We start from the raw sequence: 27,426 nt of genomic DNA, 5'->3' as shown, positions 1-27,426 counted from the left end.
AGTTTTGGAGCCCTCTGACTACGTTTCTTGGAGTTACAGCCACTTTAATGAGAGGCTAAATACAGGCCATATAACCCTGGTGAAATAGCCCTCACGAAAATGCAATTTTTACAAAAATCGGATCCCAAACCCGGTTCTGAGAAAACCTACTGGGGACGACCCTAGGGACCTGACGGACGCACCCTAGAAGTTTTGGAGCCCTCCGACTACGTTTCTTGGAGTTACAGCCGCTTTAATGAGAGGCTAAATACAGGCCTTATAACCCTGGTGAAATAGCCCTCACGAAAATGCAATTTTTACAAAAATCGGATCCCAAACCCGGTTCTGAGAAAACCCACTGGGGACGACCCTAGGGACCTGACGGACGCACCCTAGAAGTTTTGGAGCCCTCCGACTACGTTTCTTGGAGTTACAGCCACTTTAATGAGAGGCTAAATACAGGCCATATAACCCTGGTGAAATAGCCCTCACGAAAATGCAATTTTTACAAAAATCGGATCCCAAACCCGGTTCTGAGAAAACCCACTGGGGACGACCCTAGGGACCTGACGGACGCACCCTAGAAGTTTTGGAGCCCTCCGACTACGTTTCTTGGAGTTACAGCCACTTTAATGAGAGGCTAAATACAGGCCTTATAACCCTGCTGAAATAGCCCTCACAAAAATGCAATTTTTACAAAAATCGGATCCCAAACCCGGTTCTGAGAAAACCCACTGGGGACGACCCTAGGGACCTGACGGACGCACCCTAGAAGTTTTGGAGCCCTCTGACTACGTTTCTTGGAGTTACAGCCACTTTAATGAGAGGCTAAATACAGGCCATATAACCCTGGTGAAATAGCCCTCACGAAAATGCAATTTTTACAAAAATCGGATCCCAAACCCGGTTCTGAGAAAACCTACTGGGGACGACCCTAGGGACCTGACGGACGCACCCTAGAAGTTTTGGAGCCCTCCGACTAAGTTTCTTGGAGTTACAGCTGCTTTAATGAGAGGCTAAATACAGGCCTTATAACCCTGGTGAAATAGCCCTCACAAAAATGCAATTTTTACAAAAATCGGATCCCAAACCCAGTTCTGAGAAAACCCACTGGGGACGACCCTAGGGACCTGACGGACGCACCCTAGAAGTTTTGGGGCCCTCTGACTACGTTTCTTGGAGTTACAGCCACTTTAATGAGAGGCTAAATACAGGCCTTATAACCCAGGTGAAATAGCCCTCACGAAAATGCAATTTTTACAAAAATCGGATCCCAAACCCGGTTCTGAGAAAACCCACTGGGGACGACCCTAGGGACCTGACGGACGCACCCTAGAAGTTTTGGGGCCCTCCGACTACGTTTCTTGGAGTTACAGCCACTTTAATGAGAGGCTAAATACAGGCCTTATAACCCAGGTGAAATAGCCCTCACGAAAATGCAATTTTTACAAAAATCGGATCCCAAACCCGGTTGTGAGAAAACCCACTGGGGACAACCCCAGGGACCTGACGGACGCACCCTAGAAGTTTTGGAGCCCTCTGACTACGTTTCTTGGAGTTACAGCCACTTTAATGAGAGGCTAAATACAGGCCATATAACCCTGGTGAAATAGCCCTCACGAAAATGCAATTTTTACAAAAATCGGATCCCAAACCCGGTTCTGAGAAAACCTACTGGGGACGACCCTAGGGACCTGACGGACGCACCCTAGAAGTTTTGGAGCCCTCCGACTACGTTTCTTGGAGTTACAGCCGCTTTAATGAGAGGCTAAATACAGGCCTTATAACCCTGGTGAAATAGCCCTCACAAAAATGCAATTTTTACAAAAATCGGATCCCAAACCCGGTTCTGAGAAAACCCACTGGGGACGACCCTAGGGACCTGACGGACGCACCCTAGAAGTTTTGGAGCCCTCTGACTACGTTTCTTGGAGTTACAGCCACTTTAATGAGAGGCTAAATACAGGCCATATAACCCTGGTGAAATAGCCCTCACGAAAATGCAATTTTTACAAAAATCGGATCCCAAACCCGGTTCTGAGAAAACCCACTGGGGACGACCCTAGGGACCTGACGGACGCACCCTAGAAGTTTTGGAGCCCTCCGACTACGTTTCTTGGAGTTACAGCCACTTTAATGAGAGGCTAAATACAGGCCTTATAACCCTGGTGAAATAGCCCTCACGAAAATGCAATTTTTACAAAAATCGGATCCCAAACCAGGTTCTGAGAAAACCCACTGGGGACGACCCTAGGGACCTGACGGACGCACCCTAGAAGTTTTGGAGCCCTCCGACTACGTTTCTTGGAGTTACAGCCACTTTAATTAGAGGCTAAATACAGGCCTTATAACCCTGGTGAAATAGCCCTCACGAAAATGCAATTTTTACAAAAATCGGATCCCAAACCCGGTTGTGAGAAAACCCACTGGGGACAACCCCAGGGACCTGACGGACGCACCCTAGAAGTTTTGGAGCCCTCCGACTACGTTTCTTGGAGTTACGGCCCATTTAATGAGAGGCTAAATACAGGCCTTATAACCCTGGTGAAATAGCCCTCACAAAAATGCAATTTTTACAAAAATCGGATCCCAAACCCGGTTCTGAGAAAACCCACTGGGGACGACCCTAGGGACCTGACGGACGCACCCTAGAAGTTTTGGAGCCCTCTGACTACGTTTCTTGGAGTTACAGCCACTTTAATGAGAGGCTAAATACAGGCCATATAACCCTGGTGAAATAGCCCTCACGAAAATGCAATTTTTACAAAAATCGGATCCCAAACCCGGTTCTGAGAAAACCCACTGGGGACGACCCTAGGGACCTGACGGACGCACCCTAGAAGTTTTGGAGCCCTCCGACTACGTTTCTTGGAGTTACAGCCACTTTAATGAGAGGCTAAATACAGGCCATATAACCCTGGTGAAATAGCCCTCACGAAAATGCAATTTTTACAAAAATCAGATCCCAAACCCGGTTCTGAGAAAACCCACTGGGGACAACCCCAGGGACCTGACAGACGCACCCTAGAAGTTTTGGAGCCCTCCGACTACGTTTCTTGGAGTTACAGCCACTTTAATGAGAGGCTAAATACAGGCCTTATAACCCTGGTGAAATAGCCCTCACAAAAATGCAATTTTTACAAAAATCGGATCCCAAACCCGGTTCTGAGAAAACCCACTGGGGACAACCCCAGGGACCTGACGGACGCACCCTAGAAGTTTTGGAGCCCTCCGACTACGTTTCTTGGAGTTACAGCCGCTTTAATGAGAGGCTAAATACAGGCCTTATAACCCTGGTGAAATAGCCCTCACGAAAATGCAATTTTTACAAAAATCGGATCCCAAACCCGGTTCTGAGAAAACCCACTGGGGACGACCCTAGGGACCTGACGGACGCACCCTAGAAGTTTTGGAGCCCTCCGACTACGTTTCTTGGAGTTACAGCCACTTTAATGAGAGGCTAAATACAGGCCTTATAACCCTGGTGAAATAGCCCTCACGAAAATGCAATTTTTACAAAAATCGGATCCCAAACCCGGTTCTGAGAAAACCCACTGGGGACGACCCTAGGGACCTGACGGACGCACCCTAGAAGTTTTGGAGCCCTCCGACTACGTTTCTTGGAGTTACAGCCACTTTAATGAGAGGCTAAATACAGGCCTTATAACCCTGGTGAAATAGCCCTCACGAAAATGCAATTTTTACAAAAATCGGATCCCAAACCCGGTTGTGAGAAAACCCACTGGGGACAACCCCAGGGACCTGACGGACGCACCCTAGAAGTTTTGGAGCCCTCCGACTACGTTTCTTGGAGTTACAGCCACTTTAATGAGAGGCTAAATACAGGCCATATAACCCTGGTGAAATAGCCCTCACGAAAATGCAATTTTTACAAAAATCAGATCCCAAACCCGGTTCTGAGAAAACCCACTGGGGACAACCCCAGGGACTTGACGGACGCACCCTAGAAGTTTTGGAGCCCTCTGACTACGTTTCTTGGAGTTACAGCCACTTTAATGAGAGGCTAAATACAGGCCTTATAATCCTGGTGAAATAGCCCTCACAAAAATGCAATTTTTACAAAAATCGGATCCCAAACCCGGTTCTGAGAAAACCCACTGGGGACAACCCCAGGGACCTGACGGACGCACCCTAGAAGTTTTGGAGCCCTCCGACTACGTTTCTTGGAGTTACAGCCACTTTAATGAGAGGCTAAATACAGGCCTTATAACCCTGGTGAAATAGCCCTCACAAAAATGCAATTTTTACAAAAATCGGATCCCAAACCCGGTTCTGAGAAAACTCACTGGGGACGACCCTAGGGACCTGACGGACGCACCCTAGAAGTTTTGGAGCCCTCCGACTACGTTTCTTGGAGTTACAGCCACTTTAATGAGAGGCTAAATACAGGCCTTATAACCCTGGTGAAATAGCCCTCACAAAAATGCAATTTTTACAAAAATCGGATCCCAAACCCGGTTCTGAGAAAACCCACTGGGGACGACCCTAGGGACCTGACGGACGCACCCTAGAAGTTTTGGAGCCCTCCGACTACGTTTCTTGGAGTTACAGCCGCTTTAATGAGAGGCTAAATACAGGCCTTATAACCCTGGTGAAATAGCCCTCACGAAAATGCAATTTTTACAAAAATCGGATCCCAAACCCGGTTCTGAGAAAACCCACTGGGGACGACCCTAGGGACCTGACGGACGCACCCTAGAAGTTTTGGAGCCCTCTGACTACGTTTCTTGGAGTTACAGCCACTTTAATGAGAGGCTAAATACAGGCCATATAACCCTGGTGAAATAGCCCTCACGAAAATGCAATTTTTACAAAAATCGGATCCCAAACCCGGTTCTGAGAAAACCCACTGGGGACGACCCTAGGGACCTGACGGACGCACCCTAGAAGTTTTGGAGCCCTCCGACTACGTTTCTTGGAGTTACAGCCACTTTAATGAGAGGCTAAATACAGGCCTTATAACCCTGCTGAAATAGCCCTCACAAAAATGCAATTTTTACAAAAATCGGATCCCAAACCCGGTTCTGAAAAAACCCACTGGGGACGACCCTAGGGACCTGACGGACGCACCCTAGAAGTTTTGGAGCCCTCCGACTACGTTTCTTGGAGTTACAGCCACTTTAATGAGAGGCTAAATACAGGCCTTATAACCCTGGTGAAATAGCCCTCACAAAAATGCAATTTTTACAAAAATCGGATCCCAAACCCGGTTCTGAGAAAACCCACTGGGGACAACCCCAGGGACCTGACGGACGCACCCTAGAAGTTTTGGAGCCCTCCGACTACGTTTCTTGGAGTTACAGCCACTTTAATGAGAGGCTAAATACAGGCCTTATAACCCTGGTGAAATAGCCCTCACGAAAATGCAATTTTTACAAAAATCGGATCCCAAACCCGGTTGTGAGAAAACCCACTGGGGACAACCCCAGGGACCTGACGGACGCACCCTAGAAGTTTTGGAGCCCTCCGACTACGTTTCTTGGAGTTACAGCCACTTTAATGAGAGGCTAAATACAGGCCTTATAACCCTGGTGAAATAGCCCTCACAAAAATGCAATTTTTACAAAAATCGGATCCCAAACCCGGTTCTGAGAAAACCCACTGGGGACGACCCTAGGGACCTGACGGACGCACCCTAGAAGTTTTGGAGCCCTCTGACTACGTTTCTTGGAGTTACAGCCACTTTAATGAGAGGCTAAATACAGGCCATATAACCCTGGTGAAATAGCCCTCACAAAAATGCAATTTTTACAAAAATCGGATCCCAAACCCGGTTCTGAGAAAACCTACTGGGGACGACCCTAGGGACCTGACGGACGCACCCTAGAAGTTTTGGAGCCCTCCGACTACGTTTCTTGGAGTTACAGCCGCTTTAATGAGAGGCTAAATACAGGCCTTATAACCCTGGTGAAATAGCCCTCACGAAAATGCAATTTTTACAAAAATCGGATCCCAAACCCGGTTCTGAGAAAACCCACTGGGGACGACCCTAGGGACCTGACGGACGCACCCTAGAAGTTTTGGAGCCCTCTGACTACGTTTCTTGGAGTTACAGCCACTTTAATGAGAGGCTAAATACAGGCCATATAACCCTGGTGAAATAGCCCTCACGAAAATGCAATTTTTACAAAAATCGGATCCCAAACCCGGTTCTGAGAAAACCCACTGGGGACGACCCTAGGGACCTGACGGACGCACCCTAGAAGTTTTGGAGCCCTCCGACTACGTTTCTTGGAGTTACAGCCACTTTAATGAGAGGCTAAATACAGGCCTTATAACCCTGCTGAAATAGCCCTCACAAAAATGCAATTTTTACAAAAATCGGATCCCAAACCCGGTTCTGAAAAAACCCACTGGGGACGACCCTAGGGACCTGACGGACGCACCCTAGAAGTTTTGGAGCCCTCCGACTACGTTTCTTGGAGTTACAGCCGCTTTAATGAGAGGCTAAATACAGGCCTTATAACCCTGGTGAAATAGCCCTCACAAAAATGCAATTTTTACAAAAATCGGATCCCAAACCCGGTTCTGAGAAAACCCACTGGGGACGACCCTAGGGACCTGACGGACGCACCCTAGAAGTTTTGGAGCCCTCCGACTACGTTTCTTGGAGTTACAGCCACTTTAATGAGAGGCTAAATACAGGCCTTATAACCCTGGTGAAATAGCCCTCACAAAAATGCAATTTTTACAAAAATCGGATCCCAAACCCGGTTCTGAGAAAACCCACTGGGGACGACCCTAGGGACCTGACGGACGCACCCTAGAAGTTTTGGAGCCCTCTGACTACGTTTCTTGGAGTTACAGCCACTTTAATGAGAGGCTAAATACAGGCCATATAACCCTGGTGAAATAGCCCTCACGAAAATGCAATTTTTACAAAAATCGGATCCCAAACCCGGTTCTGAAAAAACCCACTGGGGACGACCCTAGGGACCTGACGGACGCACCCTAGAAGTTTTGGAGCCCTCCGACTAAGTTTCTTGGAGTTACAGCCGCTTTAATGAGAGGCTAAATACAGGCCTTATAACCCTGGTGAAATAGCCCTCACAAAAATGCAATTTTTACAAAAATCGGATCCCAAACCCGGTTCTGAGAAAACCCACTGGGGACGACCCTAGGGACCTGACGGACGCACCCTAGAAGTTTTGGAGCCCTCTGACTACGTTTCTTGGAGTTACAGCCACTTTAATGAGAGGCTAAATACAGGCCATATAACCCTGGTGAAATAGCCCTCACGAAAATGCAATTTTTACAAAAATCGGATCCCAAACCCGGTTCTGAGAAAACCCACTGGGGACGACCCTAGGGACCTGACGGACGCACCCTAGAAGTTTTGGAGCCCTCCGACTACGTTTCTTGGAGTTACAGCCACTTTAATGAGAGGCTAAATACAGGCCTTATAACCCTGGTGAAATAGCCCTCACAAAAATGCAATTTTTACAAAAATCGGATCCCAAACCCGGTTCTGAGAAAACCCACTGGGGACGACCCTAGGGACCTGACGGACGCACCCTAGAAGTTTTGGAGCCCTCCGACTACGTTTCTTGGAGTTACAGCCACTTTAATGAGAGGCTAAATACAGGCCTTATAACCCTGGTGAAATAGCCCTCACAAAAATGCAATTTTTACAAAAATCGGATCCCAAACCCGGTTCTGAGAAAACCCACTGGGGACAACCCCAGGGACCTGACGGACGCACCCTAGAAGTTTTGGAGCCCTCCGACTACGTTTCTTGGAGTTACGGCCCCTTTAATGAGAGGCTAAATACAGGCCTTACAACCCTGGTGAAATAGCCCTCACAAAAATGCAATTTTTACAAAAATCGGATCCCAAACCCGGTTCTGAGAAAACCCACTGGGGACGACCCTAGGGACCTGACGGACGCACCCTAGAAGTTTTGGAGCCCTCTGACTACGTTTCTTGGAGTTACAGCCACTTTAATGAGAGGCTAAATACAGGCCATATAACCCTGGTGAAATAGCCCTCACGAAAATGCAATTTTTACAAAAATCGGATCCCAAACCCGGTTCTGAGAAAACCCACTGGGGACGACCCTAGGGACCTGACGGACGCACCCTAGAAGTTTTGGAGCCCTCTGACTACGTTTCTTGGAGTTACAGCCACTTTAATGAGAGGCTAAATACAGGCCATATAACCCTGGTGAAATAGCCCTCACGAAAATGCAATTTTTACAAAAATCGGATCCCAAACACGGTTCTGAGAAAACCCACTGGGGACAACCCCAGGGACCCGACGGACGCACCCTAGAAGTTTTGGAGCCCTCCGACTAAGTTTCTTGGAGTTACAGCCACTTTAATGAGAGGCTAAATACAGGCCTTATAACCCTGGTGAAATAGCCCTCACAAAAATGCAATTTTTACAAAAATCGGATCCCAAACCCGGTTCTGAGAAAACCCACTGGGGACGACCCTAGGGACCTGACGGACGCACCCTAGAAGTTTTGGAGCCCTCCGACTACGTTTCTTGGAGTTACAGCCACTTTAATGAGAGGCTAAATACAGGCCTTATAACCCTGGTGAAATAGCCCTCACGAAAATGCAATTTTTACAAAAATCGGATCCCAAACCCGGTTCTGAGAAAACCCACTGGGGACGACCCTAGGGACCTGACGGACGCACCCTAGAAGTTTTGGAGCCCTCCGACTACGTTTCTTGGAGTTACAGCCACTTTAATGAGAGGCTAAATACAGGCCTTATAACCCTGGTGAAATAGCCCTCACAAAAATGCAATTTTTACAAAAATCGGATCCCAAACCCGGTTCTGAGAAAACCCACTGGGGACGACCCTAGGGACCTGACGGACGCACCCTAGAAGTTTTGGAGCCCTCTGACTACGTTTCTTGGAGTTACAGCCACTTTAATGAGAGGCTAAATACAGGCCTTATAACCCTGGTGAAATAGCCCTCACGAAAATGCAATTTTTACAAAAATCGGATCCCAAACCTGGTTCTGAGAAAACCCACTGGGGACAACCCCAGGGACCTGACGGACGCACCCTAGAAGTTTTGGAGCCCTCCGACTACGTTTCTTGGAGTTACAGCCACTTTAATGAGAGGCTAAATACAGGCCTTATAACCCTGGTGAAATAGCCCTCACAAAAATGCAATTTTTACAAAAATCGGATCCCAAACCCGGTTCTGAGAAAACCCACTGGGGACAACCCCAGGGACCTGACGGACGCACCCTAGAAGTTTTGGAGCCCTCCGACTACGTTTCTTGGAGTTACAGCCACTTTAATGAGAGGCTAAATACAGGCCTTATAACCCTGGTGAAATAGCCCTCACAAAAATGCAATTTTTACAAAAATCGGATCCCAAACCCGGTTCTGAGAAAACTCACTGGGGACGACCCTAGGGACCTGACGGACGCACCCTAGAAGTTTTGGAGCCCTCCGACTACGTTTCTCGGAGTTACAGCCACTTTAATGAGAGGCTAAATACAGGCCTTATAACCCTGGTGAAATAGCCCTCACAAAAATGCAATTTTTACAAAAATCGGATCCCAAACCCGGTTCTGAGAAAACCCACTGGGGACGACCCTAGGGACCTGACGGACGCACCCTAGAAGTTTTGGAGCCCTCTGACTACGTTTCTTGGAGTTACAGCCACTTTAATGAGAGGCTAAATACAGGCCATATAACCCTGGTGAAATAGCCCTCACGAAAATGCAATTTTTACAAAAATCGGATCCCAAACCCGGTTCTGAGAAAACCTACTGGGGACGACCCTAGGGACCTGACAGACGCACCCTAGAAGTTTTGGAGCCCTCCGACTACGTTTCTTGGAGTTACAGCCGCTTTAATGAGAGGCTAAATACAGGCCTTATAACCCTGGTGAAATAGCCCTCACGAAAATGCAATTTTTACAAAAATCGGATCCCAAACCCGGTTCTGAGAAAACCCACTGGGGACGACCCTAGGGACCTGACGGACGCACCCTAGAAGTTTTGGAGCCCTCCGACTACGTTTCTTGGAGTTACAGCCACTTTAATGAGAGGCTAAATACAGGCCTTATAACCCTGGTGAAATAGCCCTCACGAAAATGCAATTTTTACAAAAATCGGATCCCAAACCCGGTTGTGAGAAAACCCACTGGGGACGACCCTAGGGACCTGACGGACGCACCCTAGAAGTTTTGGAGCCCTCCGACTACGTTTCTTGGAGTTACAGCCACTTTAATGAGAGGCTAAATACAGGCCTTATAACCCTGGTGAAATAGCCCTCACGAAAATGCAATTTTTACAAAAATCGGATCCCAAACCCGGTTCTGAGAAAACCCACTGGGGACGACCCTAGGGACCTGACGGACGCACCCTAGAAGTTTTGGAGCCCTCCGATTACGTTTCTTGGAGTTACGGCCCCTTTAATGAGAGGCTAAATACAGGCCTTATAACCCTGGTGAAATAGCCCTCACAAAAATGCAATTTTTACAAAAATCGGATCCCAAACCCGGTTCTGAGAAAACCCACTGGGGACGACCCTAGGGACCTGACGGACGCACCCTAGAAGTTTTGGAGCCCTCTGACTACGTTTCTTGGAGTTACAGCCACTTTAATGAGAGGCTAAATACAGGCCATATAACCCTGGTGAAATAGCCCTCACGAAAATGCAATTTTTACAAAAATCGGATCCCAAACCCGGTTCTGAGAAAACCCACTGGGGACGACCCTAGGGACCTGACGGACGCACCCTAGAAGTTTTGGAGCCCTCCGACTACGTTTCTTGGAGTTACAGCCACTTTAATGAGAGGCTAAATACAGGCCATATAACCCTGGTGAAATAGCCCTCACAAAAATGCAATTTTTACAAAAATCGGATCCCAAACCCGGTTCTGAGAAAACCCACTGGGGACGACCCTAGGGACCTGACGGACGCACCCTAGAAGTTTTGGAGCCCTCTGACTACGTTTCTTGGAGTTACAGCCACTTTAATGAGAGGCTAAATACAGGCCATATAACCCTGGTGAAATAGCCCTCACGAAAATGCAATTTTTACAAAAATCGGATCCCAAACCCGGTTCTGAGAAAACCCACTGGGGACGACCCTAGGGACCTGACGGACGCACCCTAGAAGTTTTGGAGCCCTCCGACTACGTTTCTTGGAGTTACAGCCACTTTAATGAGAGGCTAAATACAGGCCATATAACCCTGGTGAAATAGCCCTCACGAAAATGCAATTTTTACAAAAATCAGATCCCAAACCCGGTTCTGAGAAAACCCACTGGGGACAACCCCAGGGACTTGACGGACGCACCCTAGAAGTTTTGGAGCCCTCTGACTACGTTTCTTGGAGTTACAGCCACTTTAATGAGAGGCTAAATACAGGCCTTATAATCCTGGTGAAATAGCCCTCACAAAAATGCAATTTTTACAAAAATCGGATCCCAAACCCGGTTCTGAGAAAACCCACTGGGGACAACCCCAGGGACCTGACGGACGCACCCTAGAAGTTTTGGAGCCCTCCGACTACGTTTCTTGGAGTTACAGCCACTTTAATGAGAGGCTAAATACAGGCCTTATAACCCTGGTGAAATAGCCCTCACAAAAATGCAATTTTTACAAAAATCGGATCCCAAACCCGGTTCTGAGAAAACTCACTGGGGACGACCCTAGGGACCTGACGGACGCACCCTAGAAGTTTTGGAGCCCTCCGACTACGTTTCTTGGAGTTACAGCCACTTTAATGAGAGGCTAAATACAGGCCTTATAACCCTGGTGAAATAGCCCTCACAAAAATGCAATTTTTACAAAAATCGGATCCCAAACCCGGTTCTGAGAAAACCCACTGGGGACGACCCTAGGGACCTGACGGACGCACCCTAGAAGTTTTGGAGCCCTCTGACTACGTTTCTTGGAGTTACAGCCACTTTAATGAGAGGCTAAATACAGGCCATATAACCCTGGTGAAATAGCCCTCACAAAAATGCAATTTTTACAAAAATCGGATCCCAAACCCGGTTCTGAGAAAACCTACTGGGGACGACCCTAGGGACCTGACGGACGCACCCTAGAAGTTTTGGAGCCCTCCGACTACGTTTCTTGGAGTTACAGCCACTTTAATGAGAGGCTAAATACAGGCCTTATAACCCTGGTGAAATAGCCCTCACGAAAATGCAATTTTTACAAAAATCGGATCCCAAACCCGGTTCTGAGAAAACCCACTGGGGACGACCCTAGGGACCTGACGGACGCACCCTAGAAGTTTTGGAGCCCTCTGACTACGTTTCTTGGAGTTACAGCCACTTTAATGAGAGGCTAAATACAGGCCATATAACCCTGGTGAAATAGCCCTCACGAAAATGCAATTTTTACAAAAATCGGATCCCAAACCCGGTTCTGAGAAAACCCACTGGGGACGACCCTAGGGACCTGACGGACGCACCCTAGAAGTTTTGGAGCCCTCCGACTACGTTTCTTGGAGTTACAGCCACTTTAATGAGAGGCTAAATACAGGCCTTATAACCCTGCTGAAATAGCCCTCACAAAAATGCAATTTTTACAAAAATCGGATCCCAAACCCGGTTCTGAAAAAACCCACTGGGGACGACCCTAGGGACCTGACGGACGCACCCTAGAAGTTTTGGAGCCCTCCGACTACGTTTCTTGGAGTTACAGCCGCTTTAATGAGAGGCTAAATACAGGCCTTATAACCCTGGTGAAATAGCCCTCACAAAAATGCAATTTTTACAAAAATCGGATCCCAAACCCGGTTCTGAGAAAACCCACTGGGGACGACCCTAGGGACCTGACGGACGCACCCTAGAAGTTTTGGAGCCCTCCGACTACGTTTCTTGGAGTTACAGCCACTTTAATGAGAGGCTAAATACAGGCCTTATAACCCTGGTGAAATAGCCCTCACAAAAATGCAATTTTTACAAAAATCGGATCCCAAACCCGGTTCTGAGAAAACCCACTGGGGACGACCCTAGGGACCTGACGGACGCACCCTAGAAGTTTTGGAGCCCTCTGACTACGTTTCTTGGAGTTACAGCCACTTTAATGAGAGGCTAAATACAGGCCATATAACCCTGGTGAAATAGCCCTCACGAAAATGCAATTTTTACAAAAATCGGATCCCAAACCCGGTTCTGAGAAAACCTACTGGGGACGACCCTAGGGACCTGACGGACGCACCCTAGAAGTTTTGGAGCCCTCCGACTAAGTTTCTTGGAGTTACAGCCGCTTTAATGAGAGGCTAAATACAGGCCTTATAACCCTGGTGAAATAGCCCTCACAAAAATGCAATTTTTACAAAAATCGGATCCCAAACCCGGTTCTGAGAAAACCCACTGGGGACGACCCTAGGGACCTGACGGACGCACCCTAGAAGTTTTGGAGCCCTCTGACTACGTTTCTTGGAGTTACAGCCACTTTAATGAGAGGCTAAATACAGGCCATATAACCCTGGTGAAATAGCCCTCACGAAAATGCAATTTTTACAAAAATCGGATCCCAAACCCGGTTCTGAGAAAACCCACTGGGGACGACCCTAGGGACCTGACGGACGCACCCTAGAAGTTTTGGAGCCCTCCGACTACGTTTCTTGGAGTTACAGCCACTTTAATGAGAGGCTAAATACAGGCCTTATAACCCTGGTGAAATAGCCCTCACGAAAATGCAATTTTTACAAAAATCGGATCCCAAACCCGGTTCTGAGAAAACCCACTGGGGACGACCCTAGGGACCTGACGGACGCACCCTAGAAGTTTTGGAGCCCTCCGACTACGTTTCTTGGAGTTACAGCCACTTTAATGAGAGGCTAAATACAGGCCTTATAACCCTGGTGAAATAGCCCTCACAAAAATGCAATTTTTACAAAAATCGGATCCCAAACCCGGTTCTGAGAAAACCCACTGGGGACGACCCTAGGGACCTGACGGACGCACCCTAGAAGTTTTGGAGCCCTCTGACTACGTTTCTTGGAGTTACAGCCACTTTAATGAGAGGCTAAATACAGGCCATATAACCCTGGTGAAATAGCCCTCACGAAAATGCAATTTTTACAAAAATCGGATCCCAAACACGGTTCTGAGAAAACCCACTGGGGACAACCCCAGGGACCCGACGGACGCACCCTAGAAGTTTTGGAGCCCTCCGACTACGTTTCTTGGAGTTACAGCCACTTTAATGAGAGGCTAAATACAGGCCTTATAACCCTGGTGAAATAGCCCTCACAAAAATGCAATTTTTACAAAAATCGGATCCCAAACCCGGTTCTGAGAAAACCCACTGGGGACGACCCTAGGGACCTGACGGACGCACCCTAGAAGTTTTGGAGCCCTCCGACTACGTTTCTTGGAGTTACAGCCACTTTAATGAGAGGCTAAATACAGGCCTTATAACCCTGGTGAAATAGCCCTCACAAAAATGCAATTTTTACAAAAATCGGATCCCAAACCCGGTTCTGAGAAAACCCACTGGGGACGACCCTAGGGACCTGACGGATGCACCCTAGAAGTTTTGGAGCCCTCCGACTACGTTTCTTGGAGTTACAGCCACTTTAATGAGAGGCTAAATACAGGCCTTATAACCCTGGTGAAATAGCCCTCACAAAAATGCAATTTTTACAAAAATCGGATCCCAAACCCGGTTCTGAGAAAACCCACTGGGGACGACCCTAGGGACCTGACGGACGCACCCTAGAAGTTTTGGAGCCCTCTGACTACGTTTCTTGGAGTTACAGCCACTTTAATGAGAGGCTAAATACAGGCCATATAACCCTGGTGAAATAGCCCTCACGAAAATGCAATTTTTACAAAAATCGGATCCCAAACACGGTTCTGAGAAAACCCACTGGGGACAACCCCAGGGACCCGACGGACGCACCCTAGAAGTTTTGGAGCCCTCCGACTACGTTTCTTGGAGTTACAGCCACTTTAATGAGAGGCTAAATACAGGCCTTATAACCCTGGTGAAAAAGCCCTCACAAAAATGCAATTTTTACAAAAATCGGATCCCAAACCCGGTTCTGAGAAAACCCACTGGGGACGACCCTAGGGACCTGACGGACGCACCCTAGAAGTTTTGGAGCCCTCCGACTACGTTTCTTGGAGTTACAGCCACTTTAATGAGAGGCTAAATACAGGCCTTATAACCCTGGTGAAATAGCCCTCACAAAAATGCAATTTTTACAAAAATCGGATCCCAAACCCGGTTCTGAGAAAACCCACTGGGGACGACCCTAGGGACCTGACGGACGCACCCTAGAAGTTTTGGAGCCCTCCGACTACGTTTCTTGGAGTTACAGCCACTTTAATGAGAGGCTAAATACAGGCCTTATAACCCTGGTGAAATAGCCCTCACAAAAATGCAATTTTTACCAAAATCGGATCCCAAACCCGGTTCTGAGAAAACCCACTGGGGATGACCCTAGGGACCTGACGGACGCACCCTAGAAGTTTTGGAGCCCTCCGACTACGTTTCTTGGAGTTACAGCCGCTTTAATGAGAGGCTAAATACAGGCCTTAAACCCTGGTGAAATAGCCCTCACAAAAATGCAATTTTTACAAAAATCGGATCCCAAACCCGGTTCTGAGAAAACCCACTGGGGACGACCCTAGGGACCTGACGGACGCACCCTAGAAGTTTTGGAGCCCTCCGACTACGTTTCTTGGAGTTACAGCCACTTTAATGAGAGGCTAAATACAGGCCTTATAACCCTGGTGAAATAGCCCTCACAAAAATGCAATTTTTACAAAAATCGGATCCCAAACCCGGTTCTGAGAAAACCCACTGGGGACGACCCTAGGGACCTGACGGACGCACCCTAGAAGTTTTGGAGCCCTCTGACTACGTTTCTTGGAGTTACAGCCACTTTAATGAGAGGCTAAATACAGGCCATATAACCCTGGTGAAATAGCCCTCACGAAAATGCAATTTTTACAAAAATCGGATCCCAAACCTGGTTCTGAGAAAACCCACTGGGGATGACCCTAGGGACCTGACGGACGCACCCTAGAAGTTTTGGAGCCCTCCGACTACGTTTCTTGGAGTTACAGCCGCTTTAATGAGAGGCTAAATACAGGCCTTAAACCCTGGTGAAATAGCCCTCACAAAAATGCAATTTTTACAAAAATCGGATCCCAAACCCGGTTCTGAGAAAACCCACTGGGGACGACCCTAGGGACCTGACGGACGCACCCTAGAAGTTTTGGAGCCCTCCGACTACGTTTCTTGGAGTTACAGCCACTTTAATGAGAGGCTAAATACAGGCCTTATAACCCTGGTGAAATAGCCCTCACAAAAATGCAATTTTTACAAAAATCGGATCCCAAACCCGGTTCTGAGAAAACCCACTGGGGACGACCCTAGGGACCTGACGGACGCACCCTAGAAGTTTTGGAGCCCTCCGACTACGTTTCTTGGAGTTACAGCCACTTTAATGAGAGGCTAAATACAGGCCATATAACCCTGGTGAAATAGCCCTCACGAAAATGCAATTTTTACAAAAATCGGATCCCAAACCCGGTTCTGAGAAAACCCACTGGGGACGACCCTAGGGACCTGACGGACGCACCCTAGAAGTTTTGGAGCCCTCCGACTACGTTTCTTGGAGTTACAGCCGCTTTAATGAGAGGCTAAATACAGGCCTTATAACCCTGGTGAAATAGCCCTCACAAAAATGCAATTTTTACAAAAATCGGATCCCAAACCCGGTTCTGAGAAAACCCACTGGGGACGACCCTAGGGACCTGACGGACGCACCCTAGAAGTTTTGGAGCCCTCTGACTACGTTTCTTGGAGTTACAGCCACTTTAATGAGAGGCTAAATACAGGCCATATAACCCTGGTGAAATAGCCCTCACGAAAATGCAATTTTTACAAAAATCGGATCCCAAACCCGGTTCTGAGAAAACCCACTGGGGACGACCCTAGGGACCTGACGGACGCACCCTAGAAGTTTTGGAGCCCTCCGACTACGTTTCTTGGAGTTACAGCCGCTTTAATGAGAGGCTAAATACAGGCCTTATAACCCTGGTGAAATAGCCCTCACAAAAATGCAATTTTTACAAAAATCGGATCCCAAACCCGGTTCTGAGAAAACCCACTGGGGACGACCCTAGGGACCTGACGGACGCACCCTAGAAGTTTTGGAGCCCTCCGACTACGTTTCTTGGAGTTACAGCCGCTTTAATGAGAGGCTAAATACAGGCCTTATAACCCTGGTGAAATAGCCCTCACAAAAATGCAATTTTTACAAAAATCGGATCCCAAACCCGGTTCTGAGAAAATCCACTGGGGACAACCCCAGGGACCTGACGGACGCACCCTAGAAGTTTTGGAGCCCTCCGACTACGTTTCTTGGAGTTACAGCCACTTTAATGAGAGGCTAAATACAGGCCTTATAACCCTGGTGAAATAGCCCTCACGAAAATGCAATTTTTACAAAAATCGGATCCCAAACCCGGTTCTGAGAAAACCCACTGGGGACGACCCTAGGGACCTGACGGACGCACCCTAGAAGTTTTGGAGCCCTCCGACTACGTTTCTTGGAGTTACAGCCACTTTAATGAGAGGCTAAATACAGGCCTTATAACCCTGGTGAAATAGCCCTCACGAAAATGCAATTTTTACAAAAATCGGATCCCAAACCCGGTTCTGAGAAAACCCACTGGGGACGACCCTAGGGACCTGACGGACGCACCCTAGAAGTTTTGGAGCCCTCTGACTACGTTTCTTGGAGTTACAGCCACTTTAATGAGAGGCTAAATACAGGCCATATAACCCTGGTGAAATAGCCCTCACGAAAATGCAATTTTTACAAAAATCGGATCCCAAACCCGGTTCTGAGAAAACCTACTGGGGATGACCCTAGGGACCTGACGGACGCACCCTAGAAGTTTTGGAGCCCTCCGACTACGTTTCTTGGAGTTACAGCCGCTTTAATGAGAGGCTAAATACAGGCCTTATAACCCTGGTGAAATAGCCCTCACAAAAATGCAATTTTTACAAAAATCGGATCCCAAACCCGGTTCTGAGAAAACCCACTGGGGACGACCCTAGGGACCTGACGGACGCACCCTAGAAGTTTTGGAGCCCTCTGACTACGTTTCTTGGAGTTACAGCCACTTTAATGAGAGGCTAAATACAGGCCATATAACCCTGGTGAAATAGCCCTCACGAAAATGCAATTTTTACAAAAATCGGATCCCAAACCCGGTTCTGAGAAAACCCACTGGGGACGACCCTAGGGACCTGACGGACGCACCCTAGAAGTTTTGGAGCCCTCCGACTACGTTTCTTGGAGTTACAGCCACTTTAATGAGAGGCTAAATACAGGCCTTATAACCCTGGTGAAATAGCCCTCACAAAAATGCAATTTTTACCAAAATCGGATCCCAAACCCGGTTCTGAGAAAACCCACTGGGGATGACCCTAGGGACCTGACGGACGCACCCTAGAAGTTTTGGAGCCCTCCGACTACGTTTCTTGGAGTTACAGCCGCTTTAATGAGAGGCTAAATACAGGCCTTAAACCCTGGTGAAATAGCCCTCACAAAAATGCAATTTTTACAAAAATCGGATCCCAAACCCGGTTCTGAGAAAACCCACTGGGGACGACCCTAGGGACCTGACGGACGCACCCTAGAAGTTTTGGAGCCCTCCGACTACGTTTCTTGGAGTTACAGCCACTTTAATGAGAGGCTAAATACAGGCCTTATAACCCTGGTGAAATAGCCCTCACAAAAATGCAATTTTTACAAAAATCGGATCCCAAACCCGGTTCTGAGAAAACCCACTGGGGACGACCCTAGGGACCTGACGGACGCACCCTAGAAGTTTTGGAGCCCTCCGACTACGTTTCTTGGAGTTACAGCCACTTTAATGAGAGGCTAAATACAGGCCATATAACCCTGGTGAAATAGCCCTCACGAAAATGCAATTTTTACAAAAATCGGATCCCAAACCCGGTTCTGAGAAAACCCACTGGGGACGACCCTAGGGACCTGACGGACGCACCCTAGAAGTTTTGGAGCCCTCCGACTACGTTTCTTGGAGTTACAGCCGCTTTAATGAGAGGCTAAATACAGGCCTTATAACCCTGGTGAAATAGCCCTCACAAAAATGCAATTTTTACAAAAATCGGATCCCAAACCCGGTTCTGAGAAAACCCACTGGGGACGACCCTAGGGACCTGACGGACGCACCCTAGAAGTTTTGGAGCCCTCTGACTACGTTTCTTGGAGTTACAGCCACTTTAATGAGAGGCTAAATACAGGCCATATAACCCTGGTGAAATAGCCCTCACGAAAATGCAATTTTTACAAAAATCGGATCCCAAACCCGGTTCTGAGAAAACCCACTGGGGACGACCCTAGGGACCTGACGGACGCACCCTAGAAGTTTTGGAGCCCTCCGACTACGTTTCTTGGAGTTACAGCCGCTTTAATGAGAGGCTAAATACAGGCCTTATAACCCTGGTGAAATAGCCCTCACAAAAATGCAATTTTTACAAAAATCGGATCCCAAACCCGGTTCTGAGAAAACCCACTGGGGACGACCCTAGGGACCTGACGGACGCACCCTAGAAGTTTTGGAGCCCTCTGACTACGTTTCTTGGAGTTACAGCCACTTTAATGAGAGGCTAAATACAGGCCATATAACCCTGGTGAAATAGCCCTCACGAAAATGCAATTTTTACAAAAATCGGATCCCAAACCCGGTTCTGAGAAAACCTACTGGGGATGACCCTAGGGACCTGACGGACGCACCCTAGAAGTTTTGGAGCCCTCCGACTACGTTTCTTGGAGTTACAGCCGCTTTAATGAGAGGCTAAATACAGGCCTTATAACCCTGGTGAAATAGCCCTCACAAAAATGCAATTTTTACAAAAATCGGATCCCAAACCCGGTTCTGAGAAAACCCACTGGGGACGACCCTAGGGACCTGACGGACGCACCCTAGAAGTTTTGGAGCCCTCTGACTACGTTTCTTGGAGTTACAGCCACTTTAATGAGAGGCTAAATACAGGCCATATAACCCTGGTGAAATAGCCCTCACGAAAATGCAATTTTTACAAAAATCGGATCCCAAACCCGGTTCTGAGAAAACCCACTGGGGACGACCCTAGGGACCTGATGGACGCACCCTAGAAGTTTTGGAGCCCTCCGACTAAGTTTCTTGGAGTTACAGCCGCTTTAATGAGAGGCTAAATACAGGCCTTATAACCCTGGTGAAATAGCCCTCACAAAAATGCAATTGTTACAAAAATCGGATCCCAAACCCGGTTCTGAGAAAACCCACTGGGGACGACCCTAGGGACCTGACGGACGCACCCTAGAAGTTTTGGAGCCCTCTGACTACGTTTCTTGGAGTTACAGCCACTTTAATGAGAGGCTAAATACAGGCCATATAACCCTGGTGAAATAGCCCTCACGAAAATGCAATTTTTACAAAAATCGGATCCCAAACCCGGTTCTGAGAAAACCTACTGGGGATGACCCTAGGGACCTGACGGACGCACCCTAGAAGTTTTGGAGCCCTCCGACTACGTTTCTTGGAGTTACAGCCGCTTTAATGAGAGGCTAAATACAGGCCTTATAACCCTGGTGAAATAGCCCTCACAAAAATGCAATTTTTACAAAAATCGGATCCCAAACCCGGTTCTGAGAAAACCCACTGGGGACTACCCTAGGGACCTGACGGACGCACCCTAGAAGTTTTGGAGCCCTCCGACTACGTTTCTTGGAGTTACAGCCACTTTAATGAGAGGCTAAATACAGGCCTTATAACCCTGGTGAAATAGCCCTCACAAAAATGCAATTTTTACAAAAATCGGATCCCAAACCCGGTTCTGAGAAAACCCACTGGGGACAACCCCAGGGACCTGACGGACGCACCCTAGAAGTTTTGGAGCCCTCCGACTACGTTTCTTGGAGTTACAGCCACTTTAATGAGAGGCTAAATACAGGCCTTATAACCCTGGTGAAATAGCCCTCACAAAAATGCAATTTTTACAAAAATCGGATCCCAAACCCGGTTGTGAGAAAACCCACTGGGGACGACCCTAGGGACCTGACGACACACCCTAGAAGTTTTGGTGCCCTCTGACTACGTTTCTTGGAGTTACAGCTGCTTTAATGAGAGGCTAAATACAGGCCTTATAACCCTGGTGAAATAGCCCTCACAAAAATGCAATTTTTACAAAAATCGGATCCCAAACCCGGTTCTGAGAAAACCCACTGGGGACGACCCTAGGGACCTGACGGACGCACCCTAGAAGTTTTGGAGCCCTCCTGCTACGTTTCTTGGAGTTACAGCTGCTTTAATGAGAGGCTAAATACAGGCCTTATAACCCTGGTGAAATAGCCCTCACGAAAATGCAATTTTTACAAAAATCGGATCCCAAACCCGGTTCTGAGAAAACCCACTGGGGACGACCCCAGGGACCTGAGGGATGAACCCTAGAAGTTTTGGAGCCCTCCGACTACGTTTCTTGGAGATACGGCCACTTTAATGAGAGGCTAAATACAGGCCTTATAACCCTGGTGAAATAGCCCTCACAAAAATGCAATTTTTACAAAAATCGGACCCCAAACCCGGTTCTGAGAAAACCTACTGGGGACGACCCTAGGGACCTGACGGACGCACCCTAGAAGTTTTGGAGCCCTCCGACTACGTTTCTTGGAGTTACAGCCGCTTTAATGAGAGGCTAAATACAGGCCTTATAACCCTGGTGAAATAGCCCTCACAAAAATGCAATTTTTACAAAAATCGGATCCCAAACCCGGTTCTGAGAAAACCCACTGGGGACGACCCTAGGGACCTGACGGACGCACCCTAGAAGTTTTGGAGCCCTCCGACTACGTTTCTTGGAGTTACGGCCCCTTTAATGAGAGGCTAAATACAGGCCTTATAACCCTGGTGAAATAGCCCTCACGAAAATGCAATTTTTACAAAAATCGGATCCCAAACCCGGTTCTGAGAAAACCCACTAGGGACAACCCTAGGGACCTGACGGACGCACCCTACAAGTTTTGGAGCCCTCCGACTACGTTTCTTGGAGTTACGGCCCCTTTAATGAGAGGCTAAATACAGGCCTTATAACCCTGGTGAAATAGCCCTCACAAAAATGCAATTTTTACAAAAATCGGATCCCAAACCCGGTTCTGAGAAAACCCACTGGGGACGACCCTAGGGACCTGATGGACGCACCCTAGAAGTTTTGGAGCCCTCCGACTACGTTTCTTGGAGTTACAGCCACTTTAATGAGAGGCTAAATACAGGCCTTATAACCCTGGTGAAATAGCCCTCACGAAAATGCAATTTTTACAAAAATCGGATCCCAAACCCGGTTCTGAGAAAACCCACTGGGGACGACCCCAGGGACCTGATGGACGCACCCTAGAAGTTTTGGAGCCCTCCGACTACGTTTCTTGGAGTTACAGCCACTTTAATGAGAGGCTAAATACAGGCCTTATAACCCTGGTGAAATAGCCCTCACAAAAATGCAATTTTTACAAAAATCGGATCCCAAACCCGGTTCTGAGAAAACCCACTGGGGACGACCCTAGGGACCTGACGGACGCACCCTAGAAGTTTTGGAGCCCTCTGACTACGTTTCTTGGAGTTACAGCTGCTTTAATGAGAGGCTAAATACAGGCCTTATAACCCTGGTGAAATAGCCCTCACAAAAATGCAATTTTTACAAAAATCGGATCCCAAACCCGGTTGTGAGAAAACCCACTGGGGACAACCCCAGGGACCTGACGGACGCACCCTAGAAGTTTTGGAGCCCTCCGACTACGTTTCTTGGAGATACGGCCACTTTAATGAGAGGCTAAATACAGGCCTTATAACCCTGGTGAAATAGCCCTCACAAAAATGCAATTTTTACAAAAATCGGATCCCAAACCCGGTTCTGAGAAAACCCACTGGGGACGACCCTAGGGACCTGACGGACGCACCCTAGAAGTTTTGGAGCCCTCTGACTACGTTTCTTGGAGTTACAGCCACTTTAATGAGAGGCTCAATACAGGCCATATAACCCTGGTGAAATAGCCCTCACAAAAATGCAATTTTTACAAAAATCGGATCCCAAACCCGGTTCTGAGAAAACCTACTGGGGACGACCCTAGGGACCTGACGGACGCACCCTAGAAGTTTTGGAGCCCTCCGACTACGTTTCTTGGAGTTACAGCCGCTTTAATGAGAGGCTAAATACAGGCCTTATAACCCTGGTGAAATAGCCCTCACAAAAATGCAATTTTTACAAAAATCGGATCCCAAACCCGGTTCTGAGAAAACCCACTGGGGACGACCCTAGGGACCTGACGGACGCACCCTAGAAGTTTTGGAGCCCTCTGACTACGTTTCTTGGAGTTACAGCCACTTTAATGAGAGGCTAAATACAGGCCATATAACCCTGGTGAAATAGCCCTCACGAAAATGCAATTTTTACAAAAATCGGATCCCAAACCCGGTTCTGAGAAAACCCACTGGGTACGACCCTAGGGACCTGACGGACGCACCCTAGAAGTTTTGGAGCCCTCCGACTACGTTTCTTGGAGTTACAGCCACTTTAATGAGAGGCTAAATACAGGCCTTATAACCCTGGTGAAATAGCCCTCACGAAAATGCAATTTTTACAAAAATCGGATCCCAAACCCGGTTCTGAGAAAACCCACTGGGGACGACCCTAGGGACCTGACAGACGCACCCTAGAAGTTTTGGAGCCCTCCGACTACGTTTCTTGGAGTTACAGCCACTTTAATGAGAGTCTTAATACAGGCCTTATAACCCTGGTGAAATAGCCCTCACAAAAATGCAATTTTTACAAAAATCGGATCCCAAACCCGGTTCTGAGAAAACCCACTGGGGACGACCCCAGGGACCTGAGGGATGAACCCTAGAAGTTTTGGAGCCCTCCGACTACGTTTCTTGGAGATACGGCCACTTTAATGAGAGGCTAAATACAGGCCTTATAACCCTGGTGAAATAGCCCTCACAAAAATGCAATTTTTACAAAAATCGGATCCCAAACCCGGTTCTGAGAAAACCTACTGGGGACGACCCTAGGGACCTGACGGACGCACCCTAGAAGTTTTGGAGCCCTCCGACTACGTTTCTTGGAGTTACGGCCCCTTTAATGAGAGGCTAAATACAGGCCTTATAACCCTGGTGAAATAGCCCTCACAAAAATGCAATTTTTACAAAAATCGGATCCCAAACCCGGTTCTGAGAAAACCCACTGGGGACGACCCTAGGGACCTGACGGACGCACCCTAGAAGTTTTGGAGCCCTCCGACTACGTTTCTTGGAGTTACAGCCACTTTAATGAGAGGCTAAATACAGGCCTTATAACCCTGGTGAAATAGCCCTCACGAAAATGCAATTTTTACAAAAATCGGATCCCAAACCCGGTTCTGAGAAAACCTACTGGGGACGACCCTAGGGACCTGACGGACGCACCCTAGAAGTTTTGGAGCCCTCCGACTACGTTTCTTGGAGTTACAGCCGCTTTAATGAGAGGCTAAATACAGGCCTTATAACCCTGGTGAAATAGCCCTCACAAAAATGCAATTTTTACAAAAATCGGATCCCAAACCCGGTTCTGAGAAAACCCACTGGGGACGACCCTAGGGACCTGACGGACGCACCCTAGAAGTTTTGGAGCCCTCTGACTACGTTTCTTGGAGTTACAGCCGCTTTAATGAGAGGCTAAATACAGGCCTTATAACCCTGGTGAAATAGCCCTCACGAAAATGCAATTTTTACAAAAATCGGATCCCAAACCCGGTTCTGAGAAAACCCACTGGGGACGACCCTAGGGACCTGACGGACGCACCCTAGAAGTTTTGGAGCCCTCTGACTACGTTTCTTGGAGTTACAGCCACTTTAATGAGAGGCTAAATACAGGCCTTATAACCCTGGTGAAATAGCCCTCACAAAAATGCAATTTTTACAAAAATCGGATCCCAAACCCGGTTCTGAGAAAACCCACTGGGGACGACCCTAGGGACCTGACGGACGCACCCTAGAAGTTTTGGAGCCCTCCTGCTACGTTTCTTGGAGTTACAGCTGCTTTAATGAGAGGCTAAATACAGGCCTTATAACCCTGGTGAAATAGCCCTCACGAAAATGCAATTTTTACAAAAATCGGATCCCAAACCCGGTTCTGAGAAAACCCACTGGGGACGACCCCAGGGACCTGAGGGATGAACCCTAGAAGTTTTGGAGCCCTCCGACTACGTTTCTTGGAGATACGGCCACTTTAATGAGAGGCTAAATACAGGCCTTATAACCCTGGTGAAATAGCCCTCACAAAAATGCAATTTTTACAAAAATCGGACCCCAAACCCGGTTCTGAGAAAACCTACTGGGGACGACCCTAGGGACCTGACAGACGCACCCTAGAAGTTTTGGAGCCCTCCGACTACGTTTCTTGGAGTTACGGCCACTTTAATGAGAGGCTAAATACAGGCCTTATAACCCTGGTGAAATAGCCCTCACAAAAATGCAATTTTTACAAAAATCGGATCCCAAACCCGGTTCTGAGAAAACCCACTGGGGACGACCCTAGGGACCTGACGGACGCACCCTAGAAGTTTTGGAGCCCTCCGACTACGTTTCTTGGAGTTACAGCCACTTTAATGAGAGGCTAAATACAGGCCTTATAACCCTGGTGAAATAGCCCTCACGAAAATGCAATTTTTACAAAAATCGGATCCCAAACCCGGTTCTGAGAAAACCTACTGGGGACGACCCTAGGGACCTGACGGACGCACCCTAGAAGTTTTGGAGCCCTCCGATTACGTTTCTTGGAGTTACAGCCGCTTTAATGAGAGGCTAAATACAGGCCTTATAACCCTGGTGAAATAGCCCTCACAAAAATGCAATTTTTACAAAAATCGGATCCCAAACCCGGTTCTGAGAAAACCCACTGGGGACGACCCTAGGGACCTGACGGACGCACCCTAGAAGTTTTGGAGCCCTCTGACTACGTTTCTTGGAGTTACAGCCGCTTTAATGAGAGGCTAAATACAGGCCTTATAACCCTGGTGAAATAGCCCTCACGAAAATGCAATTTTTACAAAAATCGGATCCCAAACCCGGTTCTGAGAAAACCCACTGGGGACGACCCTAGGGACCTGACGGACGCACCCTAGAAGTTTTGGAGCCCTCCGACTACGTTTCTTGGAGTTACAGCCACTTTAATGAGAGGCTTAATACAGGCCTTATAACCCTGGTGAAATAGCCCTCACGAAAATGCAATTTTTACAAAAATCGGATCCCAAACCCGGTTCTGAGAAAACCCACTGGGGACGACCCTAGGGACCTGACGGACGCACCCTAGAAGTTTTGGAGCCCTCCGACTACGTTTCTTGGAGTTACAGCCGCTTTAATGAGAGGCTAAATACAGGCCTTATAACCCTGGTGAAATAGCCCTCACAAAAATGCAATTTTTACAAAAATCGGATCCCAAACCCGGTTCTGAGAAAACCCACTGGGGACGACCCCAGGGACCTGACGGACGCACCCTAGAAGTTTTGGAGCCCTCCGACTACGTTTCTTGGAGTTACAGCCACTTTAATGAGAGGCTAAATACAGGCCTTATAACCCTGGTGAAATAGCCCTCACAAAAATGCAATTTTTACAAAAATCGGATCCCAAACCCGGTTCTGAGAAAACCCACTGGGGACGACCCTAGGGACCTGACAGACGCACCCTAGAAGTTTTGGAGCCCTCTGACTACGTTTCTTGGAGTTACAGCCACTTTAATGAGAGGCTAAATACAGGCCTTATAACCCTGGTGAAATAGCCCTCACGAAAATGCAATTTTTACAAAAATCGGATCCCAAACCCGGTTCTGAGAAAACCCACTGGGGACGACCCCAGGAACCTGACGGACGCACCCTAGAAGTTTCGGAGCCCTCCGACTACGTTTCTTGGAGTTACAGCCACTTTAATGAGAGGCTAAATACAGGCCTTATAACCCTGGTGAAATAGCCCTCACAAAAATGCAATTTTTACAAAAATCGGATCCCAAACCCGGTTCTGAGAAAACCCACTGGGGACAACCCCAGGGACCTGACGGACGCACCCTAGAAGTTTTGGAGCCCTCCGACTACGTTTCTTGGAGTTACAGCCACTTTAATGAGAGGCTAAATACAGGCCTTATAACCCTGGTGAAATAGCCCTCACGAAAATGCAATTTTTACAAAAATCGGATCCCAAACCCGGTTCTGAGAAAACCCACTGGGGACAACCCCATGGACCTGACGGACGCACCCTAGAAGTTTTGGAGCCCTCTGACTACGTTTCTTGGAGTTACAGCCACTTTAATGAGAGGCTAAATACAGGCCATATAACCCTGGTGAAATAGCCCTCACAAAAATGCAATTTTTACAAAAATCGGATCCCAAACCCGGTTCTGAGAAAACCCACTGGGGACGACCCTAGGGACC

This window comes from Halichoeres trimaculatus, unplaced genomic scaffold (genome assembly GCF_033239565.1).
Source record: "Halichoeres trimaculatus isolate MK-OKI-2021-1 unplaced genomic scaffold, fHalTri1.1 fHalTri1_scaffold_6, whole genome shotgun sequence".
Classification (NCBI taxonomy): Eukaryota; Metazoa; Chordata; class Actinopteri; order Labriformes; family Labridae; genus Halichoeres; species Halichoeres trimaculatus.
The sequence above is the reverse complement of the archived record's forward strand: the minus strand, read 5'-3'. Positions refer to the sequence as shown.